The sequence below is a fragment of the Zea mays genome, chromosome 4 (assembly GCF_902167145.1).
Source record: "Zea mays cultivar B73 chromosome 4, Zm-B73-REFERENCE-NAM-5.0, whole genome shotgun sequence".
Classification (NCBI taxonomy): Eukaryota; Viridiplantae; Streptophyta; class Magnoliopsida; order Poales; family Poaceae; genus Zea; species Zea mays.
The window spans coordinates 158,266,596-158,286,806 of record NC_050099.1 but is presented as its reverse complement, the minus strand read 5'-3'; the positions used below and the strand labels follow the sequence as shown (position 1 = coordinate 158,286,806).

The 20,211-nt window shown below is 51.9% G+C and overlaps 2 non-coding genes across 2 annotated transcripts; both read right to left on the bottom strand.

Moving 5' to 3' along the window:
* Window positions 1–15,150: 15,150 nt before the first annotated feature.
* On the bottom strand, window positions 15,151–15,222 carry TRNAD-GUC (transfer RNA aspartic acid (anticodon GUC)). The gene has a single exon. It is a non-coding gene; the product is annotated as a tRNA-Asp (tRNA).
* Window positions 15,223–17,387: 2,165 nt separating this feature from the next.
* Window positions 17,388–17,459, bottom strand: TRNAD-GUC (transfer RNA aspartic acid (anticodon GUC)). Its single transcript has one exon. It is a non-coding gene; the product is annotated as a tRNA-Asp (tRNA).
* Between the last annotated feature and the right edge of the window lie 2,752 nt (window positions 17,460–20,211).

Sequence of the window (20,211 nt, the reverse complement as noted above, 5' to 3'; positions counted from 1 at the left end):
TCACAGAGCAAGGGAGGGATTAACAACTCACACACGACACAAAGATCACAGCGAATACGCACACACAAGACCCAGACTTGAGCTCAAAAGACTAGCACACTAGAACGGAGCTCAGATCACTAGAATGTCGAACAAGTGCGCGAGATTGATGTGTGAGTGATCAAGAGTGCTCAAGGAATGCTTGGTGTACTCCTCCATGCGCCAAGGGGTCCCTTTTATAGCCCCAAGGCAGCTAGGAGCCGTTGGGAACAAATCTGGAAGGCCATCTTTGCCTTCTGTCTCGTGGCGCACCGGACAGTCCGGTGCACACCGGACACTGTCCGGTGCCTGATTTGTTTCCTTAAACAGCGCATCCGACCGTTGCTGTCTGAGTCAGATCTGCGCACAGTTGGCGCACCGGACATGTCCGGTGCACACCGGACAGTCCGGTGCTTCCTTCCGACCGTTGGCTCGGCCACGTGTCGCGCGCCGATCGCGCGGCCGACCGTTGGCCCGGCCGACCGTTGGCTCACCGGACAGTCCGGTGCACACCGGACAGTCCGGTAAATTTTAGCCGAAGTCGCCGGAGAAAAACCCGAGAGCGGCTGGTTTGCTCTGCGCTGGTCTGGCGCACCGGACACTGTCCGGTGCACACCGGACAGTCCGGTGCCCCAGCCCGAAGCAGCCTTTGGCTTTACACAGCCACTCTCCACTTCCTTTCTTTTCTTCTTCTTCCTGTTTCTAACACTTGAACAAGGTATTAGTACACAAAACCAATGTACTAAGGCTTAGAAACATACCTTTACTTGTGATTTGCACTTTGTTCATCCATGGGCATATTTTCACATTTAAGCACTTGTGTTTGCACTCAATCACCAAAATACTTAGAAATGGCCCAAAGGCACATTTCCCTTTCACAAGTGACCCCACTTCGGTGAGCGCTTTCATAAAGGCATATCCTAACCTTCTAGGGTACCATATGTGGTCAACCTGGGACCGACTGACGGTCGTCTCGACCTACGGGCCCCCGGGTTCCGAGGAAGAAGACGAGCCCGACTCTGGTTGGGATTTCTATGGGCTCGGTAATCCCAGTGCCATGCGAGACTTCATGACCGCATGTGACTACTGCCTCTCCGATTGCTCCGATGATGGCCACAGCCTTGACGACGAGGGTTGTGGCCCAAGTCGTGAATGTTTCCACGTCGATCTAGGGGGTCACGATGAAGGCAACCACCTCGGTATGCCGGAGGATGACGATCCCCCTGGGCCTGCGCCTCGCGTTGACATCCTGCAGGAGCTAGTTGTGGTCCCAGTCCCTGTGGGGGGGTCAGGACACACAGCTCGAGCAAATCCACGAGATGCAGGCCAAGCTCGACGAGGAAGCAGGACAACTTGTGCAGCTCCGGCAAAACATCGAGCAGGAGTGGGCAGACTGAGCACTCGCCGGAGAAGCGCGTCATCAGGCCCGGGACGTCCAGCGCCGTATCGCTGACGATGCCAGGGCAAGGCTGCCTCCGGCCTCCAGCGGGGTCAGCCAGAATCTGGCTACAGCGGCAATGCTGCTCCGAGCGATGACGGAGTCATCCACCACCGAGGGGCGGTGTATCCAGGGAGAACTCAAGAATCTCCTGGAGGATGCCGCGGTTCGACGGGTCGAGAGCTCTGCCTCCCGAAGGCAAGGGTGCCCCCCGGAGCATCGCGCAACGACTTCTCGATTTATGCGGGAGGCCTCGGTCCACACCGGGCGCATGCGGGACGCGACGCCTGCAGCCCCGGGGCGCCTCGGCAACGAGCACCACCGCCGCGACCGTCGAGCCCGCCTCGACGAGAAGGTGCGCCGAGGCTACCACCCCAGGCGTGGGGGACGTTACGACAGTGAGGAGGATCGGAGCCCCTCGCCCGAACCACTAGGTCCACAAGCCTTCAGCCGGGCCATACGACGGGCGCCGTTCCTGACCCGGTTCCGACCCCGACTACCATCACTAAGTACTCGGGGGAAACAAGGCCGGAACTGTGGCTTGTGGACTACCGGCTGGCCTACCAGCTGGGTGGAACGGACGATGACAACCTCATCATTCGCAACCTCCCCCCGTTCCTCTCCGACGCCGCCCGAGCCTGGCTGGAGCATCTGCCTCCTGCGCAGATCTCCAACTGGGACCATCTGGTCAAAGCCTTCGCTGGAAACTTCCAGGGCACGTACGTGCACCCTGGGAACTCCTGGGATCTCCGAAGCTGCCGCCAGCAGCCAGGCGAATCCCTGCGAGAGTATATCCGGCGGTTTTCGAAGCAGCGCACCGAGCTGCCCAACATCACCGACTCGGATGTCATCGGGGCGTTCCTCGCCGGCACCACTTGCCGCGACCTGGTGAGCAAACTGGGTCGCAAGACTCCCACCAAGGCGAGCGAGTTGATGGACATCGCCACCAAGTTCGCCTCTGGTCAGGAGGCGGTCGAGGCCATCTTCCGGAAGGACAAGCGGCCTCAGGGGCACCAGCAGGAAGACGTCCCCGAGGCGTCCGCCCAGCGCGGTGCGAAGAAGAAGGCAAAAAAGGGGTCGCAAGCAAAACGCGACGTCGCCGGCGCAGATCTTATCGCTGCCGCCAAGCACAGGAACCCTCGGAAGCCTCCCGGAGGGGCCAACCTGTTCGACAAGATGCTCAAGGAGTCGTGCCCCTACCACCAGGGTCCCGTCAAGCACACCCTTGAGGAATGCGTCATGCTTCGGCGCTACTTCCATAAGGCCGGGCCCCCGGCGGAAGGTGGCAAAGGCCAAGACAACGACAAGAAGGAGGGCGACAAGGCAGAGGAGTTCCCTGAGGTCCACGGCTGTTTCATGATCTACGGTGGGCAAGTGGCGAACGCCTCGCTCGGCACCGCAAGCAGGAGCGCCGGGAGGTCTGCTCGGTAAAGGTGGCGGCACCAGTCTACCTAGACTGGTCCGACAAGCCCATCACCTTCGACCAAGGTGACCACCCCAACTGCGTGCCGAGCCTAGGAAAGTACCCGCTCGTCATCGACCCCGTCATCGGCAACACCAGGCTCACCAAGGTCCTCATGGACGGAGGCAGCAGCCTCAACATCATCTATGCCAAGACCCTCGGGCTCTTGGAGATCGATCTGTCCACGATCCGGGCCGGTGCGGCACCCTTTCACGGGATCATCCCCGGGAAGCGCGTCCTGCCCCTTGGACAACTCGATCTGCCTGTCTACTTCGGAACTCCCTCCAACTTCTGAAAGGAAACCCTCACGTTCGAGGTGGTCGGGTTCCGAGGAACCTACCACGCGGTGCTAGGGAGACCGTGCTACGCCAAGTTCATGGACGTCCCCAACTACACCTACCTCAAGCTCAAGATGTCGGGCCCCAACGGGGTCATCACCGTCGGATCCACGTACCGACACGCGTACGAATGCGACGTGGAGTGCGTGGAGTACGCTGAGGCCCTCGTTGAGTTCGAGGCCCTCATCACCGACCTAGAGTGCCTCTCAAGGAGGTGCCTGATGCGAAGCGCCACGCCGGCAACTTCGAGCCAGCAGAGGCGGTTAAGTCCGTCCCTCTCGACCCCGGCAACGACGCCTGCAAGCAAGTCCGGATCGGCTCCGAGCTCGACCCCAAATAGGAAGCAGTGCTCGTCGACTTTCTCCGCGCAAACGCCGAAGTTTTTGCGTGGAGTCCCTCGGACATGCTAGGCATACCGAGGGATGTCGCCGAGCACTCACTAGATATCCGAGCCAGTGCCCGACCCGTGAAGCATCCTCTGCGCCGTTTCGACGAAGAAAAGCGCAGAGCCATAGGCGAGGAAATCCACAAGCTGATGGCTGCAGGGTTCATCAAAGAGGTATTCCATCCTGAATTGTTAGCCAACCCTGTGCTTGTGAAAAAGAAAGGTGGAAAATGGAGGATGTGTTTAGACTACACTGGTCTAAGCAAAGCATGTCCGAAGGTTCCCTACCCTCTGCCTCGCATCGATCAGATTGTGGACTCCACTGCTGGGTGCGAAACCCTGTCATTCCTCGACGCCTACTCAGGGTATCACCAAATCAAGATGAAAGAGTCCGACCAGCTCGCGACTTCTTTCATCACACCTTTTGGCATGTACTGATATACTACTATGCCATTTAGTTTGAGGAATGCAGGTGCAACATACCAAAGGTGCATGAACCACGTGTTCGGAGAGCACATCGGCCGAACGGTCGAGGCTTACGTCGATGACATCGTAGTCAAGACGAGGAAAGCCTCCGACCTCCTCTCTGACCTTAAAACGACATTCAAGTGTCTAAGAACGAAGGGCGTGAAGCTCAACCCCGAGAAGTGTGTCTTCAGAGTCCCCCGAGGCATGCTCCTGGGGTTCATCGTCTCCGAGCGGGGCATCGAGGCCAACCCGGAGAAAATCGCGGTCGTCACCAACATGGGGCCTATCAAAGATTTGAAAGGAGTACAAAGGGTCATGGGATGCCTTGCGGCTCTGAGCCGCTTCATCTCGCGCCTCGGCAAAAAAGGCCTACCCTTGTACCGCCTCTTAAGGAAGACCGAGCACTTCACTTGGACCCCCGAGGCCGAGGAAGCCCTCGGAAACTTAAAGGCGCTCCTTACAAACGCGCCCATCTTGGTGCCCCCCGTTGTGGGAGAAGCCCTCTTGATCTACGTAGCCGCAACCACTCAGGTGGTCAGTGCCACGATCGTAGTCGAGAGACGAGAAGAAGGGCACGCACTGCTCGTCCAGAGGCCGGTCTACTTCATCAGTGAAGTGCTATCCGAGACCAAGATCCGCTACCCGCAAATTCAGAAGCTACTGTACGCAGTAATTCTGACGCGGCGAAAGTTGCGACACTACTTCGAGTCTCATCCGGTGACTGTGGTGTCATCCTTCCCCCTGGGGGAGATCATCCAATGCCGAGAGGCCTCGGGTAGGATAGCAAAGTGGGCAGTGGAGATCATGGGCGAGACAATCTCGTTCGCTCCTCAGAAGGCCATAAAGTCCCAAGTCTTGGCGGACTTCGTGGCTGAATGGGTCGACACCCAATTACCAATAGCTCCGATCCAACCGGAACTCTAGACCATGTACTTCGATGGGTCGCTGATGAAAACAAGAGCCGGCGCGGGCCTGCTCTTCATCTCACCCCTCGGGAAACATCTTCGCTACGTGCTGCGCCTCCATTTCCCGGCGTCAAACAACGTGGCCGAGTACGAGGCTCTGGTTAATGGGTTGCGCATCTCCATCGAGCTAGGGGTTCGGTGCCTCGACGCTCGTGGCGACTCGCAGCTTGTCATTGACCAAGTCATGAAGAACTCCCACTGCCGCGACCGGAAGATGGAGGCCTAATGCGACGAAGTTCGACGCCTGGAAGACAAGTTCTACGGGCTGGAGCTCAACCACATCGCTCGACGGTACAACGAGACCGCGGATGAGCTGGCTAAAATAGCCTCGGGGCGGACAACGGTTCCCCCGGACGTCTTCTCCAGAGACATACATCAACCCTCCGTCAAGACCGACGACACGCCCGAGCCCGAGGAGGCCTCGGCCCAGCCCGAGGTATCCTCGGCCGCCGAGGGTGAGGCACTGCGCGTCGAGGGAGAGCGGAATGGGGTCATGCCTAATCGAAACTGGCAGACCCCATACCTGCAATATCTCCACCGAGGAGAGCTACCCCTCGACAAGGCCGAAGCTCGGTGACTGGCGCGGCGCGCCAAGTCGTTCGTCTTACTGGGTGATGAAAAGGAGCTCTACCACCACAGCCCCTCAGGCATCCTCCAACGATGCATATCCGTCGCCGAAGGACATGAGCTATTGCAAGAGATACACTCGGGGGCTTGCGGCCACCATGCAGCACCTCGAGCCCTCATTGGGAACGCCTTCCGACAAGGCTTCTACTGGTCGACCGTGGTGGCCGACGCCACTAGGATTGTACGCTCCTGCCAAGGGTGTCAATTCTACGCGAGACAGACGCACCTGCCCGCTCAGGCCCTGCAGACAATACCCATCACCTGGTCGTTTGCTGTGTGGGGTCTGGACCTCGTCGGTCCCTTGCAGAAGGCACCCGGGGGCTTCTCGCACCTGCTGGTCGCCATCGACAAATTCTCCAAGTGGATCGAGGTCCGACCCCTAACCAGCATCAGGTCCGAGAAGGCGGTGGCGTTCTTCACCAACATCATCCATCGCTTTGGGGTCCTGAACTCCATCATCACCGACAATGGCACCCAGTTCACTGGGAAGAAGTTCCTGGACTTCTGCGAGGACCACCACATCCGTGTGGACTGGGCCGCCGTAGCTTACCCCATGACGAATGGGCAGGTGGAGCGTGCCAACGGTATGCTTCTGCAAGGACTTAAACCGAGGATCTACAACGACCTCAACAAGTTCGGCAAGCGGTGGATGAAGGAACTACCCTCGGTGGTCTGGAGTTTGAGGACGACGCCAAGCCGAGCCACTGGTTTCTCACCGTTATTTCTAGTCTATGGGGCCGAGGCTATCTTGCCCACAGACTTAGAATACGGTTCCCCGAGGACAAGGGCGTACGACGACCGAAGGAACCAGACCAGCCGAGAAGACTCACTGGACCAGCTCGAAGAGGCTCGGGACGTGGCCTTACTACACTCGGCGCGGTATCAGCAGTCTCTGCAACGCTACCACGCCCGAGGGGTTCGGCCCCGAGGCTTCTAGGTGGGAGACTTGGTACTTCGGCTGCGGCAGGACGCCCGAGGGCGCCACAAGCTTACTCCTCCCTGGGAAGGGTCGTTCATCATCGCCAAGATTTTGAAGCCCGGAACATACAAGCTGGCCAACGATCAAGGCGAGGTCTACAGCAACGCTTGGAACATCCGACAGCTACGTCGCTTTTACCCTTAAGATGTTTTCAAGTCGTTCATATACCTCGTTTTCTATACATACACAAATAAAGTCTAACCGTCAAGGAAGGGTCAGCCTTGCCTCGGCAAAGCCCGACCCTCCCTCGGGGGCTAGAAGGGGGAACCCCCTCTGCATCAAAATTTTCCTCGAAAAAGTCTTTCTGCCAGAACGTCTTTCGCGCTTTTCGACTGCTTCGATAGCGGGATCCTGAAAACGACGAGAGTACGCGTAAGCGGCAAGGCCGACCAAGCCGAGGGACTCCTATGCCTCCGGGATATGGATACCTCACTCATCACCTTCCGCGATAAGTAACTCACGCTCGGATAAGCGATTCTGCTGCTGAACAAGTCCTAACGCTCGAAAACTTTTCTGCCAGAACGATTTTCGTGCCTTCTCGACTATATCGGTAACAGAATCCTATGAACGAGTAAGAGTGTGCATAAGCGGCAAGGCCGACCGAGCCGAGGGACTCCTACGCCTCCGGGATACGGATACCTCACTCATCACCTTCCGCGAAAAGTAACTCTCGCTCGGATAAGCGGTTCTGCTACCGACGAACAAGTCCTGATACTCGAAACAAGAGGAAAGGAAACACAGCTTTATAACACAACAATAAGATGTTTGGGCCTCGACGACCGCAACAAGCATACGCATACTACAGACAAACTGTTCCTGCAGGTTCAGACATCGACAGAGGGAGCAGCAGCACCCTCGGCGTTTGTTTCCACCTTCGGTGGAATCTGGCCCGGCCTCGGACGGCGACACGGGCGGTATGATCTCTACCTCGAAGGAGGACGCCAGCACCGCGCTTGGGCCATCGCAGCCAGGGTCTCCGCAAGGGTCCCGACCCGAGCAGACACCTCGACCGGCCGCTCCGTAGCCTCAGCCAGCTGTCCCCCGAGGACATCAGCCTGGCTCACGGCCTCGGCAGCGTGACTCCGAGGTTGGTCCAGCTAGCGGATGACCTGGCCAAGCTCCAGCCGCCGCTGCAGCACCTCCTCGGCCTGGGAGGCCACCTGCTCCTGGGCCGACGAAGCCTCTTCTCGAGCCGACTCCGCCTCTGTCCACGCCGACACCGCTGCCTCTAGCTCCAGCTCATCACAGAGCGGGCGAAGGTTCTAGAACTAAGCAAGAGAAGCCTTGAGCGGCAAGGCCGACCAAGCTGAGGGACTCCTACGCCTCCGGGATACGGATACCTCACTCGTCACCTTCCGCGCAGGGCAACTCACACTCGGTTAAGCGGTTCAACTAGCCGACATGCGAGTCCTGGTGCTCGAAATGAGGAAGAAACACGGCTTCACGCCAAAATACCTAGATGTTCAGGCCCCGATAGCCATAATGAACATACACCCACACTCAGGGTGCCATTACAATCGGAACTCCGGTTCCACTCCCGCGGGTATGAACAACCTCCACACCGGAGGGCCTACGGGATAACCAACTCCAGGTGGCTCGTCAGCGACCACTGCAACAGCAACAACAATGACCTCAGGGCAAATGCTGCTGTAGGAAGGCCCTCGCCCACGTCCCCACACGAGGGGCGAGGACAAGAAGTCAAAGCCAAAGAGCCGGAGGTCTGTCCGCGGGTGGCGCCGATTGTCTCGTCGGCGGAGAAACCTCCTCTGACGACCACCACCTCAACACCGACGACAGCGGCCACCTGCGCGTCGGCGCTACGCCAACGAATGGCGACCGCCCTAGCCTGCACCGACAGATCCCCACTCAAGCCCTCGCGGACGGGCAGGCACTGACCTCCGCGCGGAGGCGTCGTGCCGGAGTGAGGACAAGACAATCCAAGAACACGAACGCCGCCCTAGCGGCGTGCGACGTCTTGGACGGTCCCCTGGTGCGCACGACGCAACAGCCGCCCGTACGGTGGGCGGACAGCCACGCTCCGCCCCAGCGATGGGAGGTGGCACCGGAAGCAGTGCCAGAGCCGCTCAGACTAGGGAGCCAGACACGCGGCAGCTACCAGCTCCACGGACAACGAACACCCCTCTCCCCCGATCATCGAGGGAAGGAACGGGCCGCTGCTCACGTGGAGACAGGCCCCGACCTGCCCTGCCCCCTCCCCAGCTCAGATGATGAAGATCCTTGAAGCTGAGGGTGGGGCAGAGGCCGCAGCCCGGCTTGCTTCTCCCCACCATCAAACTGGTGGTCATCTTCCTGGATGACCATTGGTGAGGGAATGCAGCCGGGCTGCATGATGAAAATCCTTGAAGCCGAGCGATGGCTGAAGGATGCCAACCCCCGCGAGGTCGCGCTCCTCCAACGGCAGCAAGACGAAGGCAACGCGGGTGCCCCCCATCCGGGGGCTCGGAAGGTGGAAGGGCGCGATGCATGAGGGGAGTGCGAAGGCATGGCTACCGCCCGGGGGATCGATCCCTTTTTAAAGGCGGCTCTCCCCACTCACGTCCTCAGGCGTCACGGACAAAGTCTTCACCAACGTACTCCAGGGCCCTCCCCCTATGACACGGGGGCTAGGTCCCACATGTCATGCAAGCTGGCCCGGAACGAAAGAAGCCAAACCACCGCACGTGGAGCGTGTAACCGCCCCGTGGTTACAAGCACTCCTCCATCCTCGCCGAAACCAGCGGTCGAAAGGCAGGTGGCGTGCAACCGCACCACGAGGGCGCACCCCCTCGGCCTTGTCGCATCTAGTATGGAGGCCCAGGCCCACACGTCATGTAACCGGCGCGCCAGTTACTACGTGCAAGCAACCGCACCGCCACTTGCGCCAATGCCGCGCCTCCTCGACTGCGGAACCGGTGCCGCGACTCGAGGCAACCCTGCGCATGGCCCAACAGTGCCAATCGAGCACAACAATCACAGGTCAGTCAGCCACGGGAGGAGGCGCGACGGTCGATATGGCCAAAAGTGGACCGGCAGTAATGGCGGCAGCAGGTGAGCAAAAGCAGCAGTCAAATCATCTGCAGGCTCACGTCCCCTCCTGGAGCAGCAGTGGAGCCCTCTCCCACGACGTGAAGACGACGCGCCTGTGTTCCGTTCCTCGAACGACTCGCGCACGCGCAACGGCCGCCCCGCGAACCGCCCGTCTCGTCGCATTAACTCCTCGGCAGGGCAAGCAACACCTTTGGCAGGCGAAGCAGGCGCCGTTTCACCTCCGCCATGATGACCGCGTCAAAAAAGGTGCGCCACACCGTTTAAATTCACATCCTTTTCCTCTTCCCCTTTCTCTCTCTTGCTACAGGGACCGGGAAAGGGGATCTTTCGAAAGGGATCCTTCTCCACGAAGGAAACGGGCCCCGAGCCCTCCTACTGATCAGGGGTTCGAAGGCTGGCCCCTCGGAAGGGTTCGACAACCGTCCCAGAGCACTCGGGCTTCAGGCTCATTACTGATCAGGGGTTCGAAGGCTGGCCCCTCGGAAGGGTTCGACAACCGCCTTAAAGCACTCGGGCTCCGCGCCCACTACTGATCAGGGGTTCGAAGGCTGGCCCCTCGGAAGGGTTCGACAACCGCCCCAGAGCACGCAGAGCGAGGGATGACTCTGGGTACGTCCGTTACATGGCCAAGGCTCGGGCTATGCTCCCGAGGTACCCTAGGACATTTCCGAGACCAGCAGGAGCGATTTTGTAATGGAATCCCATCAGAGGGAGGCATCGAGCCCTCGGACCCTATCGAACTGGTCTGGGTCCGGCAAATCACCTGCAGGTACTTTTGGAGCGCGCCTCTGGGCCACTAGCCGACCCTTATTGAACGGGGCACGGGCGTCCACTCGGATCACCCGTTAGCAACTCACTGGGGACACCATGTTCGGCGCCCTCCGAGGGCAACATGGCGCTTCCCCCCCCCTTCCTCCTTGCGGAAAGGCGATGAAGGGGCGTATGATAAAAGTCGAGACAGTCCTTGATCGTCCTCTCGCTCCGTGCAGAGGCTCGGGGGCTGCTCTCGCAAACCCGGCTACGGTCAAACCGTTGACAGCGTCAACAAACCAGCCTGAAAACTCGGAACCTGACCACGCACCCGGGCTACAATCAGATCGCATGAGGGAACAACTAGATCGGCCGAGGCATCACGAAAGGCATTAAGACCTCAGAGGAGTCAAACCACTCCTCTGAGGCCTCGGGGGCTACACCCGGCGGGTGCGCTCGCACGCACCCACCAGAACAAAGTGTAACCGAGAAAGGCCGGTCCCCTTGCAAAAAAGTGCGACAAAGCCTCCAAGCGAGTACCAACACTCCTTTTGAGGCTCAGGGGCTACTGTCGGGTACCGTAATTAGGGGTACCCCCAACACTCCTAAACACGGCTGGTAACCACCATCAGCACAAGCTGCAGAGACTGATGGGCACGATTCAGGTCAAGGATTCGTCTACTCAAGGGACACGATCTCGCCTCGCCCGAGCCCAGCCTCGGGCGGGAACAGTAGTCCTGGACGAATTCTCGCCTCGCCCGAGGGCCTCCTCAAGCAACGGGCGCACCCTCGACTCGCTCGAAGTCCAGCTCGGGCAGGCTTCGTAGTGAAGCAACCTTGGCCAAATCGCCTCACCAAACGACCGTATCGCAGGCGCATTTAATGCGAGGATCGCCTGACACCTTATCCTGACACACGCGCCTCAGTCGGCAAGGTCGAAGTGACCGCAGTCACTTCACCTTTCCACTGACCGACCTGACAGGAAAACAGCACCGCTCGCCCCTCTCCGACTGCTGTGCCACCCGCCAGGGTGAGGCTGACAACAGCTAAGTCCAGCCTCAGGCGCAACAGAAAGCTCTGCCTTGCCCGACCTTGGGCCTCGGCCTCAGGAGGAGGTCTCCGCCTCGCCCGACCCCAGGGCTCGTCCCCCGCCTCGGCCTCGGAAGGTGGTCTCCGCCTCGCCCGACCCCAGGGCTCGGCCTCAACCTCGACCTCAGAAGGTGGTCTCTGCCTCGCCCGACCCCAGGGCTCGGCCTCAACCTCGACCTCGGGAGGAATCGCGTCCTCGCCCGACCCCGGCCTCGGCCTCAGGAGGAGTCTCCACCTCGCCCGACCTTGGGCTCGGACCGACCGCGCCACGGAGGATGCATCGTTACCCTACCCCTAGCTAGCTCAGGCTACGGGGGAACAAGACCGACGTCCCATCCAGGCTCGCCCCAGTAACAAGTAATGATGGCTCCCCGCGTGCGTCCATGACGACGGTGGTTCTCAGCCCCCTACGGAAGCAAGGAGACGTCAGCAAGGTCCCAACAGCCCCGACAACTGTGCTTCTACAGGGCTCAAGCGCTCCTCCGACGGCCACGATACCGCGTACACAGGGCTCTAGCACCTCTCCGACAGCCACGTTGGCATGTACACAGGGCTCAGGCACCTCTCTGCCGGACACATTAGCGCATAGCTACACCCCCATTGTACACCTGGACCCTCTCCTTGCATCTATTAAAGGGAGGTCTAGGGCCCTCATGCGGGGGGGGGGGGGGGGGGGTCGCGCGGGAGAACGGGCCGACGAACAGGCTCACCCTCTCTCTCTCGCGAGCGCTTGTAACCCCTACTGCAAGCGCATCCCCCTGGCGCAGGATAACACGAGCCACGTTTTTCCCCTTGTGTTTCGTCTCGCGCCAACCCATCTGGGCTGGGACACACAGCGACAATTTTACTCGTCGGTCCAGGGACCCCCCGGGGTCGAAACGCCGACAACGTTGCTGGAGACAGCCTTATTTCCTCTAACCTATATTATAGACCAAGCTTGTGTTGTTTTGAGCAAAATTTACATGATCACCTATTCATCCCCTCTAGGTGCTCTCAGTGACGTTGTTGCTTATATATTCACTACATCAAAGATGAAGTTTGATAAAGAGGTAATTGATCCTTATACCCCACTCATGCTAGGATGTTTCAAAATCATAAAATTGTTATTGATAATAATATTGTAACCCTTTATAATAAGGTTATGGCACACTTTGATAAATTATAGGATAAAACAACCGATTATATTGATGAGTTGAAGAATATGCTCTTAAGCAACCTCAATATGGAAACCTTATAATTATTATAAAAATCAATGATATTATGGGGCAACTAACAAAACCAAATTAGCCTCTCCAAAAATTGAAACCTCAATATACCATTGATTCTTTTAGCGAATTTTGAATTTGGTATACAAGACATGAGAATTATAAAGTGTTAACATGTTGGCTCAACATGCATCTGGCTTTCATGTCAATGGGTGTAACTTTTCTATAAAAAGAGCTAATGTAATTGTTTTCATATGACTTTGATCGATCAGTGTCGACCAAGCCAGATTTGGGAGTCGGTCAAGTCAACTTTGGGAGTCTGCAAGGCCGACTTTCCTCCCTTATGTGTAGGTGTGCTCAAAGTGGTTAGAGCAACTCCAATAGTTATGTAAATTTTAGCTCTCTAAATCACAGATTTAAGAAGTTGCTAAATGGCTTTTGGAGTAAAAAAATGTGAGTTCTCCAATAGTTCTCTAAATATAGGTTGTAATTTGTTTTGTATTTATCCACATAAAAAATAAGTCACAAAAACTATATAATGCAGTCAACATTTTTGTTTAGGGAGTTGTTAAATGGTTGCCAAATGTAGAGAGAAAATGAGGTTAGATGACAAGTTGTTAAATTTAGAAAGTTCATTTAGAGAACTGTTGGAGAATAGTTCTCATGTTAACTACCTAAATTATTGATTTAGGAAGTCTTTTAGAGAACCACCGGAGTTGCTCTTAGGCCGACTTCCCTAACCTAGCCAGGTCGGTTCTAGAAGTCAACTAGATCGGCTTTCTTAGTGAAGGCACAAATTAGCTTATTTTGAATTCTAATGTTATTGGAGTCGTTTTGGATGATTAGAGAACTCAAAATGTAAAGTATTTCCATGATCCAAGTGCTGAAGTTGAAATGAATTTTCGGTATAGTTCATTCAAGTTTATGTTGCATAATGATGAGCTATATAGAAGGATCACTAGATAATTATTTTTGAAATGTCTAGGATTTGATTAAATAAGAATAACTATGAGAAGTTCATGAAGATATTTGTGGTATGCATCAATTGGCTCTGAAGATGAAATTGCTATTGCTTAGAGCTAATGTTTATTGGCTTACTATGTTTGCCAATTGTTTTTACTACTATAAAGATTATAAGAGTGACAACTGTTTAGAAATATTCAACTTGTGTATGTTGTTATGCTTCATCTTGTCATCAAACCATGTCATTTTCACAGTTGGGGTCATACTTCATTGACCAGATTCATCCCCATCATAAAATGGATATCACTTCGCCTTAGTTGCTACGAATTACTTCACTAAATGGAATGAAATTATTTCTCTTTAATAATATGATACATGAGGAGGTAATGAGTTCACTACTGAGCATATCATACATAGATTTGACATCACTTAAACATTAAATAGGATAAAGGGACATCATTTGTGTCAAACGAGGTATGTGATTTTCCCCAATTATATCATATCAAATTACTCAATGCATCTCCATATATATTATGCTCAAGCTAAGTCTAGTAATAAGATTTGATCACTTAGACAGCCGCGTTTAATAAGAGGAAGCGTTCGGATTTGGATTTTTCACCGCATATCCATGAGCCTGTAGCAGGACACGGATGAAATTCAGATGAACGATAGCTACCTGCATGCCTGGAAGACTGAAAGCAAGATTTTGACGGTCCTGTAGGCAGCGGGCTGCGCTTTAAGAGTAGCCTCAGAATGTTGGCATATGGTGGAGTGCGCGTATTGACAGGCTGCTGCCTTTCTCTTTCAGAAGGCAGATCGCCTTTGCCGGGTTCAAAAATAGTTTTCGAACTGTTCCAGTGGTAGATCCTGCTTAAATGTATAGGGGAATATGTGTATCATAGTTTTGTACTACTACCGTGCAGTGGTAGAGATGTACGCAGTAGACCTATACTTCTCTGGCAGCTGCTAAACCTATTGAGCTCTGCAAGTAAAACCGATGGTCGTGTTTCATTCTTGCTGGTTCAGTTCGAGTTCCCCATCCAATTTCATGGACCAAGTGCTTTGAGAACCCATCGTGGCGACCTGTTTTGCAGTACAGCCCACACAGCAAGCAGTGCGGACCTGTTTCCTAGACCGTGGCTTCCTAATCATCATCAGGCCGTGGAAAGAAGGCACAAAGCACATTCTGTCATTCATTGGTTAAAACCGCTCTATCAGGGGATGGGCAAAAAAAAAAAAAAACCTGTTGAGTCAGCGCAGCGTAGTTGCATTGTTTGATTCTAATTGTGCCTTAGCGAGAGAAGTCGGCCCGGCCCAGTAAGGTATTTTTCCTGGACCAGGACCAATAATGAGCCCATGCCCTTTTCCTACTTAAAACGGTTTGAACTTGCAGAACGAAACAAAAACAAAAAAAGCGCCGTTGCCGGGGATCGAACCCGGGTCACCCGCGTGACAGGCGGGAATACTCACCACTATACTACAACGACCAGGATGTCTTCGTTAGGATTGAATCACATCTAGTACTATTCAAACTTTGTGGCTGAAAGAAAAATGGACGGCCAGACGGCAGCCATAGGCCGTAACGTGCTCGCAGGTAAGGCAGCCTCTCTTCTCTCCTTGGTCGTCGTACTGTGCTCGTTTGGTACAGCAGGTCACGGTCTGACGAGAGCGTAGGTGTGGCCTCATGTATAGCTTCAACAAAGAACTCAAATGAAAAAAATGAACTCAGAAGTGGTCACAAAAGGTATATTCCTGATAGCCTCATAGCATGATAATAACCCACAGTCAGTTGCTTGGCCTTCATGTTCCATGCTCCGGTCTGCAGACAAATACAAATGTGGCTGCAGGATGCAGAGGAAGGGGAACTTATTGACCGGACAGCGGACACCTGAGCAGTAGGAATGAAAACGGTAGAAAACGATCGAAAAAACAGCTAAATTATTTTTGTTTTCATATTTTTTATCGTGACGAAAACGAAAACCAACGATCGAAATACGGGATCGAAAGTGTCGGTTATTCGAAAACGATAAATTATAGTCGGAAAGATAACTATTTTGTAGTTTTATCAAAAACATAATAAAGTGATGTATTACCTAATTTTTAAGATTTAGAAATACACAAACAACTCTTTTTCATCATTGACATTAGTTAGAGTAATTATAACATTTGCTTTTCGCGTATTCATTCACTTGAACAGAACAAAAGTCTATAACTTAAATAAAGTATATGTTAGATCTATCTCATATTATATAAACTGGTAGAAAAACGGTATTAGCACGACTCGGAAACGAAAAATACGAAAACGGTCGAAAAACTAGCTAAATCGTTTTCGTACCGTTTCTAATTGGTTCCTGAACAATTCGAAAACGATCGAGAAAAAACAGTATTCGAAACGGGACGGTACGAGAATTTCCCGTCCCGTTTTCATCCCTACTGAGCAGGCCTCCCAGTAGGAGTGGGCATTTTAAAACCGAACCCGAATCGAACCCGAATAGACCGAATTATCGGCCTATTCGGGTTTTCGGGTTCGAGTTCGGTTCTTATATGTGCTATATTTTTGGGTATGGGTTCGGGTTCGGTTCCTAACCTTTAAAACCCGAATAGACCTAATAACCCGAAATATAAAAAACTCTTGATATGTGATGGTATTATTATATGATTTATGAACTTATTAGCTAGAAATAATAATATCATGTTAACGATAGTATATATATCTTTGTATGCTAATTTTTATAGTCACTTGTTGTAGTAATAGTACTTTCAATTAATTATTCATTGTACATATTTTAACATAATATACTAGTCTCTCTACAATTCGGGTCTATTCGGTGGACCGAATAGACCGAACCGAAATTCTGAGTCTATTCGGATTCGGTTCCTAAAATATTTTTGAAAATTTCGGTTATAATTTTTCAGAACCCGAAATTTCACAAACCCGAATAGACCGAACTGAATTACCTAATAGACCGAATGCCTAGCCCTACCCGACAGGCAACGAACACAACAGTGTAATCCTTTCCGATATGATCTATCGGTAGAAGTAGAACGTACAATGTGGCATGCGTGGACTGAAGATCTGGGTTTCACTGAAGCATCTGGTGTGTAAATGACCGTGTGTTTGTGCCATGCATGTCGCATGTGAACTTGCCAGATCCAATGGAGCATACAATACAAACCCCAATAATCAGGCATGTACATGACAGGTAAACCTGATCTCGGCCTTTCTGAATCGTCAGTACGCGTCGTGTATGTGATCTGTCTCCTTCTTCTGTTGATCTGCACGAGGCCACGAAGGAACCAGATACCGTGCGTTCGGTTGCCCGCATCAAAAGAGCCATTCTTCTCACATGTATTGAGACGCACCCGGATTCACCCCTTAAATCCGGGTGTGAGATAGACCGTGGCTTCCTGAACATCAGGCCGTTGAAAGAAGGCACAAAGCACATTCTGTCATACATCAATTTATTGGTTAAAACCGCTCTATCAGGATCGGCAAAAAAAAATGATGAGTAATTCATCCTAATTGTGCCTTACCGAGAAGTCGGCACGGCCCAATATGGTATTTTCTCCTGGACCAGGCCCAATAATGAGCCCATGCCCTTTTTCTACTTAGCACGGTTTGAACTCGCAAAGAACAAAAAAAAAATGAAAACGCCGTTGCCGGGGATCGAACCCGGGTCACCCGCGTGACAGGCGGGAATACTCACCACTATACTACAACGACAAAGTTGTCAACAGCTTGATTGGACTAGTATAACTACTATGAAAGCTTTCAGTTGTTCTGTCTCCTTTTGTTGATCTGCCCAAGGGACACACGACGAGGAGCACGACTGCACGAGGCCTTTGCTCGACCACGGGGGCAGCAGATCCGTGGTTCATTCCCTTTCTGGCCCAGGCTCACAAATGTGCCAATCCAATTGTTTTCCACACATTCTGTCGGTCCAGTACGGTAGTGCTGATCAGGCCCATTTCGTCCAGTAAACAGCACAGCACATCGAGGGAGAGCAACCAGCCCACAACGGAGGCCAGCCACGGTACTACGCTCAGTCTCCCAATTGGTACCTCAGACTCTCTGTATTCGTCCCACTTATAGCATCTCGTTTCCAATATAAAAAAGTCCTTAGAAAAATATTGGAAACATATCCTTTTCTCTTCAATAGTTCCTTACTTTCAGGTTGCAAAAACATTTAAAAATGATTCCAAATTACGTCTTTTTTTCTTTTCTATTCCGGTGACCAAAAGCGCACGAATCAGTGACGCGCAGCTTGTTTTGGCGGTGAAATTGGCGAGTGGATGGATTTCAGAACTCTCTACCCTGACCTTTGTTTGACTATTCTAGTATTGACCATAATCCACGTGTGTTGAGCTGGATTGAGGTGTAAATTAATTTAAGTTATACCTAAATCTATCTCAATACACGTGCAATACTAAAGTATCTACTAGGCCTTAGGAGGAAATATGTTCAGGGACGCACAGCTTGTCTTCGCTTATATCTTCCTTGGGCATCATACCCTTATAGCGAGAAATCGGTGGTCGAGACCCTTATGGCAGCACATTGGTGGTCGACGGCGTAGAAACATTTGGATCTAGGGAGGACATAATTAGGAACTAGGTAAGTGTCCGTGCGTTGTAACGGAATCATATAATACCACAAAATGCTATGTATAAATATGTGTTATATTGATACGAGAAAAGATAGTAAAGATAAGCTAGCAGAAATTTGCATCCAATGTTATTGAGAAGTGTCTTACTTTTGGTTCTCATGAGCAACGACAGATTCTGATCGATGAAATGCTTGGTAGTTGGCACAACTGATGAGAACGAACCGTTACATGTTTGTTTTCAACAATGATTCTCAGCTCACCTTTTTCTTTTAAAATCAGTAGTTGGCACAACCACTCTATAACACAGCTCAAAGCACAGAAGCAGGCACCTAAGAAACACAACACCCGCCGGTACCAGCGCAACGTGTTGCCGGCCGATGACACAATGGCGCGCAAGACATTATGGTGCCGGCTACCACCTCCTTGGACATCTTCAGGAACGGGTCCATGTTGTGGTGGTACCAGCCATTTTGCCTCACTCCTATGGATGTAGCTCTCCTGGGCAGGTGAGTTCTTGGTTTTGCTCATAGCTTGCTGCTCATCGTCGGACCAGTCGCCATCACGTCGCGCATGGCTAGGCTCTCATACTCCTCATCTGAATTGGTCGAGTGTTCGTCCATAGAGCCGATATCTATCTGCAAGTACCCTGTGACACGGAAGAACATTAGCTTTGCAGTGTTAGGAGGTGCTGAAAAGATAAGGAAAACAAAAAACCAAATTGTTGAAAAGATTAGAAGGTATATGCTCGTGCTTTGTCATGGAAATAAAAAACTATCACAAAAGATTATTACAAAAAGTATAGTAAGATAACAGTACCTTACCCCTTGAATCTTCCGTTACAGCACATTACCTGGTTCAAAATACAGGCAACATGTATTAAATAATTGTGTGTCGTGTAGACAGAAAGGGCATGTTTGGTTATGTCCCAGACAAACTTTCCTGGCCAGGCATGATTCTCATGTGTTGGATTTCGATCGCCTGAAGTTGAGATATGCTTACCAGAATAATTTGCTTTTACCAAAAGGAGAGGATATTAGTAAGTAAAACTCTAGATGACTAATATCTTTTTTGCAAGGTGCATAAAACATTACAGCATTTTAGAGTTTCAGCTGCTTATGTGAATAGAACAACAGTGTTACTAATAGTACAATCAATTTGTAATTGGCAGTATCATTTATCAATGTTATTCTTAGTCGAAAAATGGAAGTATGACTACTGTAAATGAGCAAAGTTTTGACATCAAATGCCATTTTATCAGACATAAAGAATTACTAAATTAGCAATGGTCATAAAGCATAATCAGATTTAAATGCTACCAAGAGCAAAAATTCCAGCACATACAACTATTACTCGGTATACATCATAATAAAATGATAAAATATTAGTCGATATGCAGCATAATAAAATGATAGACTATTAATCAGTATACATCATAATAAAATGATAAATTATTAGTAAGTAAAACTCTAGAACGACTAATATCCATTTTTTGCAAGATGCATAAAACATTACTAAGGTGTTGCCATGCCATCGGGCCCATATTTAAATAGAAGAGAAACTACTATATAATTTGTATGGTAGGATGAAGTGAAATTAAGATGCAGAGGCAAGAAAACTAATGAAGAACACTATTACTGAAACTATTTTACATCTGTTCTGAGTTACTACTGCAGTTTGAAGCATGGTAACTCTATGTTCTAATGTTGTTTATGGTACAATCTTTTTATAACATTACTTTGTATGAGTAAGCCAATGTTAACCAACATGTGTGTTCTAAACTCCTACATGATGTCCTCTACAAAATTTTAAATCCAAACTCACTATACATGAAGAAACAAAAAAACAAATCTCGATATGGGTAAAATGGGACTA